Below are 13,628 nucleotides of genomic sequence, written 5' to 3'. Positions count from 1 at the left end.
GCCAAAACCAGCTCCTGCAAAACCTTCTCGACCTCTTCCATCCTTCCAGAGGCGTTATCCTCCAAGGGCAGCTCCTTATAATCGAACACCCCCCCAAGAAACAGCAGCAGAAGCAACAGAAACCTTAGCCTTCTGCTGCACCTAAGGCTGCACAGCCTTTTTGACTGTCTCAAACAGAGCATAACTTCCATCGTTCTGCCTCTGTCCTCTCTTCCCCCATAGGTCGTCTCCATCATTTTACCACCGATGGGAGACCATTACATCCGACCTCTGGTTGCTGTCAATAATCAGGGAAGGATACTCTCTTCATTTCTCTCAGATTCCACAAAAGCTTCCTCCAAGAGAGTATCTTTCCAATCGATCCCAGACCGCCCTTCTTCAGGAAGCTCAAGCTCTGCTTCATCTCCATGCCCTCAAGGAAGTTCTTTGGAAAAGCAGAGCAGGGAGTTTTACTCCTGTTACTTCCTAGTTCCGAAGAAGACGGGCGATCTGCGACCCATTCTGGATCTCAAGGCTCTCAACAAATTTTTTGTCAAAGAAAAATTTTGTATATTGTCCCTGGTGTCCTTTATCCCCTTCTAGATCAGAACGATCGGTTATGTTCTCTAGATCTCAAGGTGGCTTACACTCACATTCCCATTCATCTGGCCTCCCGTCAGTACCTCAGATTTCGGGTGGGGAATCTGCATTTTCAGTAGAGTGCTAACCTTTGTCTTGGCATCATCTTCCAGAGTGTTCACCAAGTGCCTCGTAGTGGTAGCAGCAGCTCTAAGGAACCATGGTTTCCCTACCTAGATGACTGGCTCATCAAAGATTCAACATCTCAGGGGGTTATTGTAAAGACTCAATGGCCTACGTGGTTCCTACAAAGCTTGAGATTCAAAATCAACTTCCCCAAATCTCAACTTCAGCCCTCTCAGAATCTACAGTTCATCAGAGCTGTCCTGGATACTATCCAACTCAGAGCATTCCTTCCTCAACGTCTAGAGGCTCTTCAGCTGTCACAGTGTCTTCCCGCTCTTCACTCTCAGCAAGACACATGCTGGTACTACTAGGTCACATGGCCTCCACAGTACACGTGACTCCTTTTGCCAGACTTCACCTCAGAATTCCTCAGTTGATCCTGGCATCTCAGTGGACGCAGGCTTGCGAACCACTGTCTTGACACATTACAGTCACTCCTTGGTTGAGTCTCTCCACTGGTGGAAGCTCTCTTCCAATCTCTCCAGAGATTTACTGTTTCAGACCCCCTTATCAGAAGGGCCTCATGACAGATTCTTCAACCTATGCTGGAGGTCTCACCTTGACAGTCTCCATACTCAAGGCCACTGGTCCAGCACTTGGAAAGTGGTGTTTCTCATTGCCCTTACATCTGCTCGAAGTCAGTGAGCTGCAAGCTTTAGTTGCTGATCCACCTTTCACTATTTTCCATCATGACAAGGTGGTCCTCTGTACTCATCCTAAATTCTTACCTAAAGTGGTTTCAGAATTTCATCTAAACCAATCCATTGTTCTTCCAGTGTTTTTTTCCACGGCCTCATTCTCACCCTGGAGAATCAGCTCTTCATACTCTGGACTGTAAACGTAGTTTGGCCTTCTACTTGGAACACACCAAACCACACAGAACTGCTCAACTTTTTGTCTCCTTCGATCCAAACAAGTTGGGACATCCCATTTCTAAGCGTACCATCTCCAACTGGATGGCTGCTTGTATCTCTTTCTGCTATGCCCAGGCTGGACTGCATCTACAGAGTCGAGTCACAGCCCACAAAGTCAGAGCAATGGCGGCTTCAGTAGCTTTCCTCAGATCCACTCCTATTGAGGAAATTTGTAAAGCTGCCACTTGGTCCTCGGTTCATACATTCACTTCTCATTATTGTCTGGATGTTTTCTCCAGACAGGATGGCCATTTTGGCCAGAGAGTATTACAAAATTTATTTTCCTAAGTTGCCAACACTCCCACCATCCCATCCTGGTTAGCTTGGAGGTCACCCATATGTGAGAATAAGCTGCCTGCTTGTCCTGGGATAAAGCACAGTTACTTACCGTAACAGTTGTTATCCAGGGATAGCAGGCAGCTATTCTTACAACCCATCTTCCTCTCCAGGTTGGCTTATCTGCTAGCTATCTGAACTGAGGAGACTCGCCTTCTGCTGGGCGGGAAGGCATTCGCACATGCGCAGTGCAGCAGACTCAAAACTTCTACGTTTCAACAAGCAAGTCTGCTTGTGAGGCTGCCCGCATCTGGGCTCTGTGCATGACCTCACCTATATGTGAGAATAGCTGCCTGCTGTCCCTGGATAACAACTGTTACTGTAAGTAACTGTGCTGTATGGTGAGAAGAGAGGTACTTCAAGTACATTGGTAATTGCTTAAGTAAATGCTTGAAATAACATGTAAAATAGAAAGTGTAATTATTCACATGACTGGACAAGGAATTTTGATACAGACGTCTACCAAATCTGTCCATGGTGCGACTCTCCCTCCTTGGTGGAACTGAGACATAAACCTTGAAGGAGGTAGACTTTTTAAGTGTCGATTCCACCACTAAGGATTGGTGAGACAATTGAGGCTTGTGAAATCTTAGGGTGGGAGAAAGTTTAGAGTCCAGCTTCCTGGAAAAAAATGGTACTGATAAAGGAGATTCCATTTTTATGAATAGTATCCTTCAAAATTGAATGAAGAGGAAGTTTAATGTCCTCCTTAGGAGGATGTTTAATATCCATAGTCTCCATATATTCAGGAGTGTATTTGGAGTCCGCTTCCAGTTTGAAAGACATGTCCTTATCAAATTGTCTTATAAAATAGGTAATGGAAAGTGTCTCAGGAGATGATTCTTTTACAGGAGTCTGGTGAGTACTGCTCCGGAGAATCATAAGCTTCTGTTGATGATTGAGAATGTCTAGGTGAAGAGCTAGATCAATGACTGAGTCTTTGATGCATGCCTGGATGATGGGCGGTGCTGAGAACCAGGAGATGGCATCGAAGATTGAGGGCTGGTAGGGTACCCGTGGAGTCGGGTGTAACAATTTTTGAAATACATACCCATACTCCACCCAAAAGAACTCTTCAAACTGTTCTTTCAGAGAAGGCACTGGTACCTGTGGCTTTGTTGCCGGTACCATTGGTGCTGCAACTTGCTCTGAAGATGATGACTCTGAAGAAGTGGAACCCCTGGATTGTGAAGCAAGTCGCATAAAAGGTCGTTGTTTGGCTGGCATGACTGGACTCAATGCCTTAGTGACCTGCGACCTTACCTGGGAAGCTGGTGACTTCTTCGCTGGCTTACCTGAAGGAGCAAGAGGTTGTGACCCAGGGTAGGTGATGCCGATAAAGATCTCGGTGCCTTTGAGGATGGTGCCCCTTAGCTGTGGGCACTGCTCACTGCGGTGCCCTTAGAGGTGGTGCTGTGGACATCAAAGGACAGGAAGACCGGTCTCTTTCCACAATACTGAAAAGCTATTTTTGTTGAAAGTGGCGGCTTTTTAAGGTGCGTTTCTTCAAAGTGGAGCACCCTATACAAGTCAATGCGGTGGTCCAGCTCGAGACACTGGATACACCATGAATGTGTATCTGTCATGGAAATTGATCGCTGGTATCTGCCGCACTTCTTAAATCCCGTTAACGGCCGGGACATTAAGTTTGGAAAAACTGCCTCAGCCATATCAAACACAAGAGGCTGAGCTGACATTCTAGACCACACCGTCGAAGCCTGCAGGTGAACGGGGAAAAAAGAAAACTGTTTTTTTAAAAAATATAAACTGAAAAAAATGAAGAAAAAAATATGAACGCGTGAGCAGGAAGGCAAGGCAAAAAAAAAGAACGAATGTTCAACGACGCGATTTAGCTCCATGGAAAACATTGAATTGAGGAGCCGCGCGCCTACGTTAGGCAGGAAGGCACTTGCGCAAACTTTCTAAAGTTCTTAAAGTGGCGATGCACTTGGGACCTTCCGTACCTAGGGCTCTGTGGATATCACCCACATGTGAGAATATGCTGCCTGCTTGTCTTGGGATAATATAGCTCACTGAGGTTTGCAAAAAGTAAATTCGATCACGTCTCACCGCTCCTGTCCAAGCTTCACTGGCTTCCGATAATTTCTAGAGTCCACTTCAAATGCATCTGCCTAACTTTCAAGATTCTTCACGGCATCCTTCCTCCTTTTATTCCACTTTTTTGGAATTCCTCAAATCTTAATACCACCAGACCTACCCAAAAATTGAAACTATCCTTCCCCTCATTAAAAGGCATTTCCCATCCAGGAAAGCTAGGGACTTCCCTCCCCTTCAGATTCACCGAGCTCTGGAACAATCTTACCTCCCCTCTTCAGAACCTGAGTTCTCTCCAACTTTTCCGTAAACATCTGAAACTCTGGCTTTTCTCAAAAATGTAACACTCCCTCCTCCTTTGATATCCTAGTCCTCTAAACATTCTTCTTTCCTCCGATCTTCATCCTTTTCTTAGAGTTCCTTTCTCATCCCAATTCCTGTAAACCGTGCCAAGTTCTACGATTGAGATGGTGCGGTATACAAACCTAAGGTTTAGTTTAGAGATTTTGGTCTCAACGTTATTCTTTAAGTTTTTAACTTTTTTCTCTGAGAGCACAGGGATACATTTGATTGAGCATGGATGATTGTAAACACAGAGGTGACAGACAGTTATAAGTTCAGGAATGGTTGTACATGGCTCAGGAGGCCCCATTGGCATTGTCTTGGTCTTTAGGAGAGTTTAGATTCAACAATAGCCAAGGATGAGGTCACCCATTTGTGTGGCAGGATATCCCAATTCTCTTGATAGTCTGAGGCAACAAGGAGGCCCCAGCAACTTTCTGGACTCATGATAGCAGATAAATTTCTCTTTTAAATCTGGTTGATAATGAACCTGGAGCTTAGCTAGTAATGGGTGCTTTCTATGTAGAACTGTGAAGTGGCTTTTTACAGAAGCTTAACTGCAGAGGCTCACTCTCATTTGCCTCAACTAGTGCATCAAACCAAAGCAAAACTCCTGCAGCTCTTTTCATAGCTTAGATATGTTGAGGGCCACTTGACAGGATTTATTATTATTTTTTTTTTAAATAAAAACTACCACAATGAAGGGGAAGGAAAGTTTCAGTAGTAGATAGTAAATTATTAAAACAAGATCCATATGGAACTGCCTTTGAGAGGCCTCTGCCTTTGAGGAAGTAATGTGCAGCATTCCAAGGGCCTTTACACATTCAATTGCTGGTGGTAGGAGGAGAGCATATTCAATCACATAATATTGAAGAGATAGAACAGCTGACTTTCCTATTGAAACATTTGGAGCTACTGCACAAATTTCGAAGCTCCAATGGTATGTGGTTTTCCACTTCTTCCTGCCATGTCAATCCCTGGTCCCCCCCGCACATGAAAAAATTGGAAGGAGGGATGCCCATTCCCTCCTTCCACCAGATGATTCTTCAAACCCCCCCATACCTTTTGTCAGAAGTCAGGAGCAGAAGAGAAGCTCACTCTCCGACTCTCCTACTTTGAGGCCCACCAATCCAAAATGGCAGGCCTTCCCCTCCCTGGTGCATCATATGATGCATGGGGAGGGACCCAAGGCCCTGATTGCCTAAGAGGGGTCTTAGGAGTCAGAACCAATCAGGGCCTTAGGCCCCTCCCCATCCATCACATGATATATTGGGGAGGGGAAGGCCCACTATTTTGGATTGGCAGGCCTCAAAGTAGGAGAGACCGAGCTTCTCTTCTGCTCTTGACTTCTGACAATGGTACCAGGGGGTGTGTGGTTTCGGGAGAGCATCTGGTGGCAGGAGGGAGTAGGCAGCTGGTTCATAAAGGGGATAGCTTTTTTCTTTTTGAGACAGATATTGTGTGAGTGCAACACACGGACATCTGTGTCCATTAAAAAAAAGAAAGGTTTCCTACCATGAACAGCTGAGTGGCAGGAGGCTGCTTCAGGGTTTCCTGTCCCACCTGTTTGGGCTTTCCCTGCCGGCTCTTCAAATTTGTAAGAGTCACTCTCATAGCGATTTACTGGCAGGATCAGATAGGGGTTACGACGAACCTCTGCTCAAATCATTTGCATGCAAACTTTTTTGTGCATCAATAGCTCTTTTGGAATCACCAAAAATCAGATTGTTTAGTGCAGCAGTGTGACTCTACGCATAGGGAGCCTGATGAATCAGCAGGGTGAAAAGATCTCTGGCCCAGGACCTCTCTTTTTATAAATGCTGCACCATCTCCTGAAACAAAGAAATGCTGTAGGAGAAATTAGTTCCTTACCAGCTAATTTTCTTTTAGTCCCTCCACACCAGCACATAACGGATGGGTTTACACTCCTCTGCCAGCAGGTAGTACTGAGACACTAACTTTTGGCATCAGTACAAGTGGGCTATGCAGTCCCTCTTACAATCAGTCTTTATGAATAGCCAAGCAGAAATCCACTAGGCATGGAGAACCCCCCCAATAAGCCTAGCCCAAGTTGGATACTGTTTAGAACAAGAACCTTCCCCAAACATCCCACAGTTCACCAGCTGTACCAAATGCCGCTACTTTTATAACTCCCCAAACAACCAACATCCACAGAAAAAAAATGTACTCCTCACGAAAAAAACACAGAACACGACAGGGTGGGGTTCTGTGCTGGACTGGAGGGACTAAAAGAAAGAAAATTAGCAGGGGAGGACCTAATTTCTCCTTCTTTAGAATCCCTCCAGACCAGCACAGAAATGGATGGGACGTACCAAAGCAGTACCCATCATGGTGGGACCCCCAAAGGGCTGCCACTAGAATGCGCTCACTGAACACTGCATCTCGATGTGCCTGAACGTCCACATGGTAGTGCCGCACAAAGGAATGAAGAGTAAAACACAGCTTTACAGATCTCCACCTGAGGTACAAGAGAAGACACTGCTCAAGAAGCTACTTGACCCTGAGTGGAATAAGCTTTGATAAATTCTGGAACAGACTTCTTTTGAAGAAGGTACGCCGAAGCGATAGCCTCCTTGATCCATCGTGCAATGGTAGCTTAGGAAGCACCATCCCCCTTACGAAGATCCACCAAGATGACAAAAAAACAATCCAATTTCTGGAATTACTGGGTCCTCTGAACATAAGAGTGAAGGACCCTATGGACATCCAATTTGTGCAACTGTCTCTGCTCTAAAGAGCCTTCCTGACTACCCAAGACTGGGAGGACCAAGGACATGGAAAGGCGAAACCACCTTTGGCAGAAAGGAGGGAACCGACCACAGCACGACCCGCTCCCGAGAGAACAAACGAGGAGGGAGGTCTCCAGTGCCACTAGAAGACTCTTGGTGCTGTCCTGATGATTGACATAGGCCGCCGCTGTGGCACCGTCTGAGAGAACTCGAACTGACTTGCCCTCCAGCAAGGAATGGGAGAATCCAGAACATGAATCTCTGGTGACCACCGCCGAAGAAGACACCACATTAAATAAAAGAAAGGCAGTCTACAAGAGAAAGCCTGCAGTTCAGACACATGTCTTGCAGAAGTAACGGCCACCAGGAAGACTGCCTTAATAGTATGGTCCTTCAACGTACAGGAACAGAGAGGCTCATAACAGAGGACGAACAAGCAAGGAGAAAACCAGATTGAGGTCCCAGGCAGGAACAGACTGCCTAACAGGCAGTTGGAGCAATTTCGCAGCTCTCAGGAATCTAATCACATCCGGAGAAGAGACCAACCTCTGACCATGCACGAGACCACGAAAGGAAGACAATGTGGCAATCTGCACCTAAGAGCACCAGGCAAGGCCGCATTCCAGACCATCCTGCAGAAACTCCAAGATGAGAGGCAAAGCAGCACGAAGGAAGTAAAGAAACTAGAGGACAAGATACAGGTGCTAGAAGGACTTTACACCATGGAAGACCCAATCAAGACAGCTGAAGACTTCATGAGTGAGAGACACACTGAGGAGGAAGTCAGGGAACTCGAGAAATTCATTGAGGAAGCATACAGGAGGGTGGAAGAGAACGAATAGATGAAAGAAGAAATTACACCAACACCAATGTGGAAGGGAGAACAAGAAGCAGATGACCTCAAAGAAGACACCCAGAGGAATACTGCACAAGGGGGAGAAATTGGCTAGTCGATGCCCAGAAGAAGAAAGAGCGAAGCACACCGAGGACATTGACCTGAGACTGAAGCGAAAATTGAAGAAGGGACAGTCAGCGATCCTAGTGGGAGACTCGATCCTGAGGCATGTGGACAGTCACATAGCAGGAGGGAGAGAGGATCGACTGGTGACCTGCCTCCCAGGAGCGAGAACCAAGGACATCGTGGACAAAATTGGAAAGATCCTGGATGGAGAGGAGACAGAAGAGACTGCAGTAATGATCCACATCGGGACGAATGATGTCAGCAGGAGAGACTACAGAAGAAGCACGCTGATAGAACAGTTCAAGATTCTAGGAAGGAAGCTGAAGATGAGGACCCAGAAGATAGCGTTCTCAGAGATCCTACCGGTACCGAGGGCAGATGTGAAAAGGCAGGAGGAGCTACAATCAATTAATGCGTGGATGAGGAAATGGTGTGAGGAAGAAGGATTCCACTTCGTGAGGAACTGGACAACATTCTGGGGCAAGAGCAAGCTCTACAAGAGAGATGGACTGCACCTGAGCGCGGTGGGAACTAGACTTCTAGCAAACAACGTCAAGAGAGGAATAGAACAGGCTTTAAATTAAGAAGAAGGGGAAAGCCGACAGTCGACCAAGCGTCGACGATTCGGAAGAAGGTATCCCGTGAAGATACTAAGGGGAAAAAAGGCTGGGAAGAAGCAAGGGATAAATTTCAAACCGTTCTTTAGTTATATTAAAGGGAAGCAACCGGCTAGGGAGGGGATGGGACCGCTGGACGATGGAGGCAGGAAGGGAGTGGTGAAGGAGGAGAAAGAAGTGGCAGAGAGATTTAACGTGTACTTTTCATCTGTATTTACAAACAAAGACACATCCAACATACCGGAACCTGAGCAATTCTTCAATGGAAATCAAGGAGAAAAATTAACATCCATGGAAGTGAGCCTTGAAGATGTACGCAGGCAGATAGAAAAACTAAAAACTGACAAATCCCCGGGTCTGGACGGAATCCATCCAAGGGTTCTGAAGGAATTAAAGAGGAGATAGCGGAACTACTGCAGCAAATTTGCAATCTATCCCTGAAAACAGACATGATCCCAGATGACTGGAAGATAGGCAACGTTACGCCCATCTTTAAAAAGGGATCAATAGGTGACCCGGGAAACTACAGACCGGTGAGTCTGACCTCAGTTCCCAGGAAAATGGCGGAAGCACTGATAAAAGAAAACATCGAGGAACATTTTGAAAGAAACGAACTTCTGATAACCAGCCAAGATGGTTTCTGCAAGGGGAGATTGTGCCTAACGAACTTATTGCACTTCTTCGAAGGAATTAACAAAAGGATGGACAAAGGAAACCCCATAGACATCATATATCTAGATTTCCAAAAAGCCTTTGACAAGGTGCCCCATGAGCGCCTACTCCCGAAACTGAAGAGTCATGGGGTGGAAGGAGACGTACATAGATGGATCATAAATTGGTTGGCGGGTAAGAAAGAGGGTAGGAGTGAAGGGCCACTACTCGAACTGGAAGAGGATCATGAGTGGGGTCCCGCATGGCTTGGTGCTCGGGCCGCTGCTATTTAATATATTCATAAATGATCTAGAAGCAGGGACGAAGTAAGAATAAAATTTGCAAACGACACCAAACTATTTAGTGAAACTTGGATTAAAGAGGACTGCGAAGAATTGCAAAGGGACTTGAACAAACTAGGGGAATGGGCGACGAGATGGCAGATAAAGTTCAACGTTGAGAAATGTAAAGTATTACATGTGGGAAACAGAAACCCGAGGTACAACTATACGATGGGAGGGATATTATTGAATGAATGTACCCAAGAAAGGAACTTGGGGGTAATGGTGGACATGACGATGAAGCCGACGGCACAGTGTGCAGCGGCCGCTAAGAAGGCAAATAGAATGCTAGGCATAATCAAAAAGGGTATTATAACCAGAACGAAAGCAGTTATCCTGCCATTGTATCGGGCGATGGTGCGTCCGCATCTGGAGTACTGCGTCCAATATTGGTCGCCGTACCTTACGAAGGATATAGCGATACTTGAGAGAGCTCAGAGGAGAGCGACATGTCTGATAAAAGGTTTGGAAAACCTTTCATACGCTGAGAGATTGGAAAAACTGGGACTCTTTTCCCTTGAGAAGAGGAGACTTAGAGGGGATATGATAGAGACTTACAAGATCATGAAAGGCATAGAGAGAGAAGAGAGGGACAGATTCTTCAAACTTTCAAAAAATAAAAGAACAAGATGGCATTTGAAAAAGTTGAAGAGAGACAGATTCAAAACAAATGCTAGAAAGTTCTTCTTTACCCAACGTGTGGTGGACACCTGGAATGCGCTTCCAGAGGGCGTAATAGGGCAGAGTACAGTACTGGGGTTCAAGAAAGGTTTGGACAATTTCCTGCTGGAAAAGGGGATAAAGGGGTATAGATAGAGGATTACTGCACAGGTCCTGGACCTGTTGGGCCGCCGCGTGAGCGGACTACTGGGCACGATGGACCTCAGGTCTGACCCAGCAGAGGCATTGCTTATGTTCTTATGTTATCACTCCTCAAAGAGATGCCAAACATGCACATAGGCCCAGGAGGTTGAAAGTCTCAGAGACCCTAACAGACTATCCCTTTTTCCTCAGGTGAGCCCTTTGAAGAGCCAAACCATAAGACAAAAGGGACCTGGATTGAACATTTGAATGGGACCCCGAGACAGTAGATTGGGTGATAGGGGCAGTGGGCGAGAATTGGCTATGAGCAGATGAACTAGATCTGTGTACCACAGGTGCCTGGGCCAATTCGGAACCACCAGGATTACATGGCCTGTGTGTTGAGCAATCTGAAGAACTCTGCCTACCAGAGGCCATAGTGGAAAAACATAGCAGGCCCGTTGTCAGCCAAGCCTGTACCAGAGTGTTTAGCTCCTCAGCCTGGCAATCCCTGCGCCGACTGAAGAACCTCGGCATTGATATTCATGGCCAGGAGGTCCATGATCAGCCGACCCCAGGACTGAATAATCATCTTGAAGGCCTCCAGTCTGAGACACCACTCACCAGGATCCAGAGCATGACGACTGAGAAAGTCTACCTGGATACGGTCCACTCCGGCTATGTGGGAGGCCAAGATGTCCAGATGAGGAGCCTCCACCCAGGAGGACTCTTGGTGCCCTCCTGATGATTGACATAGGCCACTGCTGTGGCACTGAGAGAACTTGAACTGACTTGCCCTCCAGCAAAGAACAGGGTAGTCCAGAACGTGAATCTCTGGTGACCACCGCTGAAGATGCGCATACTGAAGAGGGTGCATGTGAACCTGAGTCCACCTGACCACTTCCAGGGAGGCTGCCGTTTACCCAAGACCTGCAGAAAGTCCTGTGCCCAAGGGCAGCAACAAACCAACAGGGAGCAAATCATGACTGCAATTTGCGTACCCTGGTTTCTAGAAGGAACACTCTCCCTAAACTGGTGTCAAACAGAACGCTGAGATACTCCAAGTGCTGAGATGGAATCAAACAGCTCTTGGACAGGTTGACCACCCAGCCCAGGGACAGCAGAAACTCCACAACTCGCGTCGTAACCCAGGAGCTCTCCTGAAACGACTTTGCATGAATCAACCAGTCGTCCAGATAGGGATGTATTACAATGCCCTCCTTGTGCAAGGCCACCACCACCATATTCTTGGTGTAGATCTGTGGCGCCATGGCCAGACCAAAGGGAAGCACACAAAACTGAATGTTCTCCCAAGATCACAAAATGAAGGAATCATTGGTGGGAGGTCCGAATCAGAATATGCAGAGAGGTCTCCGTCAGGTTGAGAGAAGTCAAATTCCCCAGGCTGGACTGCCAGAAGTACAGATTTTAGGGCTTCCATACAAAAAGAGAGAACTTGTTGATTTCTTTGATATCCAAAATGGGCCGAAAAGACCCCTCTTTCTTGGGCACTATGAAGTAACTGGAGTACCTGCCAGTGCGTACTGGGACTACCGCTTTGAGGTCCAGCAACCTGAGCAGTGTTTACCGAAAAACCCTCTTCTTCCAAGTCATCTGACAAGGAGGAGAAGATCTGGTAAATGTCAGGAAAACTCCAGAGCATAACTGTCCCGAATCACTTCCAGGACCCACTGATCTGTGATCTCGATCCACCCCCGGTTTAACTCCTGCCGCCGGGCTCTAACTTGAACTGGGGGAAGGACCCACGAGTCATTGGACCAGACAGGCTGCACAGGAGCCCCTGGAGGAGTCACAACCCCTCTGATGTGCCCCCCCCAAAAGGACTGCATGCGTTGAAAGAAATGTCCTCTGAAAGGAAAAGAGGCTGCACCCTCCGAAAGTCACGCAAACATCTTCAGGCAGAACCACCTCGTGAAGCCTGGCAAGGTCCTCCTGTAACCGAGGCACTTTAGAGTCACTCATAGCCTGAGCCAGCTTATCTAATTCCTCCCCAAAAAGAAGAGAGTCCCAAAAGGGGAACTTACTGTGCTTAGTTTTAGATGCTGCATCCGCCAACCAACCCCTAAGCCACAGTGTATGACGGGTAGCTACTTCAAGAGCCATGGACTTAGCCAAGGCACACAAAAGATCATACATAGCATCAGAGAGATAAGAAGTGCCTTGCTCAATCTTAGCCACTTCCTGATCCACTAAGGACCAGTCAGTGGACTCACGGTCAAGAACTCGCTCAGACCACCAGAAACAAGCCCAGTCCACCAGACCGCCACAAATTGCCGCCTGGACAGCCAGGGCAGCAACATCAAAACTTTGTTTAAGCAGAGCCTCCATTTTACGGTCCTGAGGGTCTCTCAGGACCGAACCGCCTTGAACTGGCACGGTATGTTTGTGCACGATAGCAGAGACCACCGCATCAACTACAGGAGTCTTAAAGGTAGCTCTATTGTCATCAGACATAGGGTAGAGTCTTGACATGAACCGTGCCACATGAAAAGGCGTGTCTGGAACTTTCCACTGAGTGTGCACTACATCCCAAATAACCTGATACATAGGGAAAGAGCAGGATGCTGACCAGATCCCTCTCAGGAGAGAGTCCACAAAACGAAGGGGGTCCTTAGCTTCCTCTTCAAAGTATAAAACTGAAGACACCTGAAGAATGAACTCTTGCAACTCTTCCCATTGAAATATGCGCACAATAGATAAGTCCTTGCCAACCAGCGCCTCCAAAAAGTCTCCATCCAAAAAAATCAGGCCCCCCTGATGGATCTGTAAGATTCTCCCCAAGATCCCATTCCTCATTTGAAAAAACTGATCAGCCATAAAAGAATCCTCGTCCCAAGATGACTGGCAGGAGACTGAACGGGGGCAGTTGTGGAAGGGACAACCCTCCAAATGACCCCAAGACCCCCAACACCAAAGCAGGACCCCCAGCCACTTGTAAATAAGCCTTAAACAGGGCCAACACCAAATCAAGGGAAAAACACCTCGGAGGCAACACAGCATTTATGTTAAGACCTGTTCCCCTGCCTTTCCAAGACAGGAGGAAGATCGCATGAGGCCATGGGTAAATTAGACGTGCTTCCTGCCAAAACTGAGTG

The sequence above is a fragment of the Geotrypetes seraphini genome, chromosome 1, assembly GCF_902459505.1.
Source record: "Geotrypetes seraphini chromosome 1, aGeoSer1.1, whole genome shotgun sequence".
Classification (NCBI taxonomy): domain Eukaryota; kingdom Metazoa; phylum Chordata; class Amphibia; order Gymnophiona; family Dermophiidae; genus Geotrypetes; species Geotrypetes seraphini.
The sequence above is the reverse complement of the archived record's forward strand: the minus strand, read 5'-3'. Positions refer to the sequence as shown.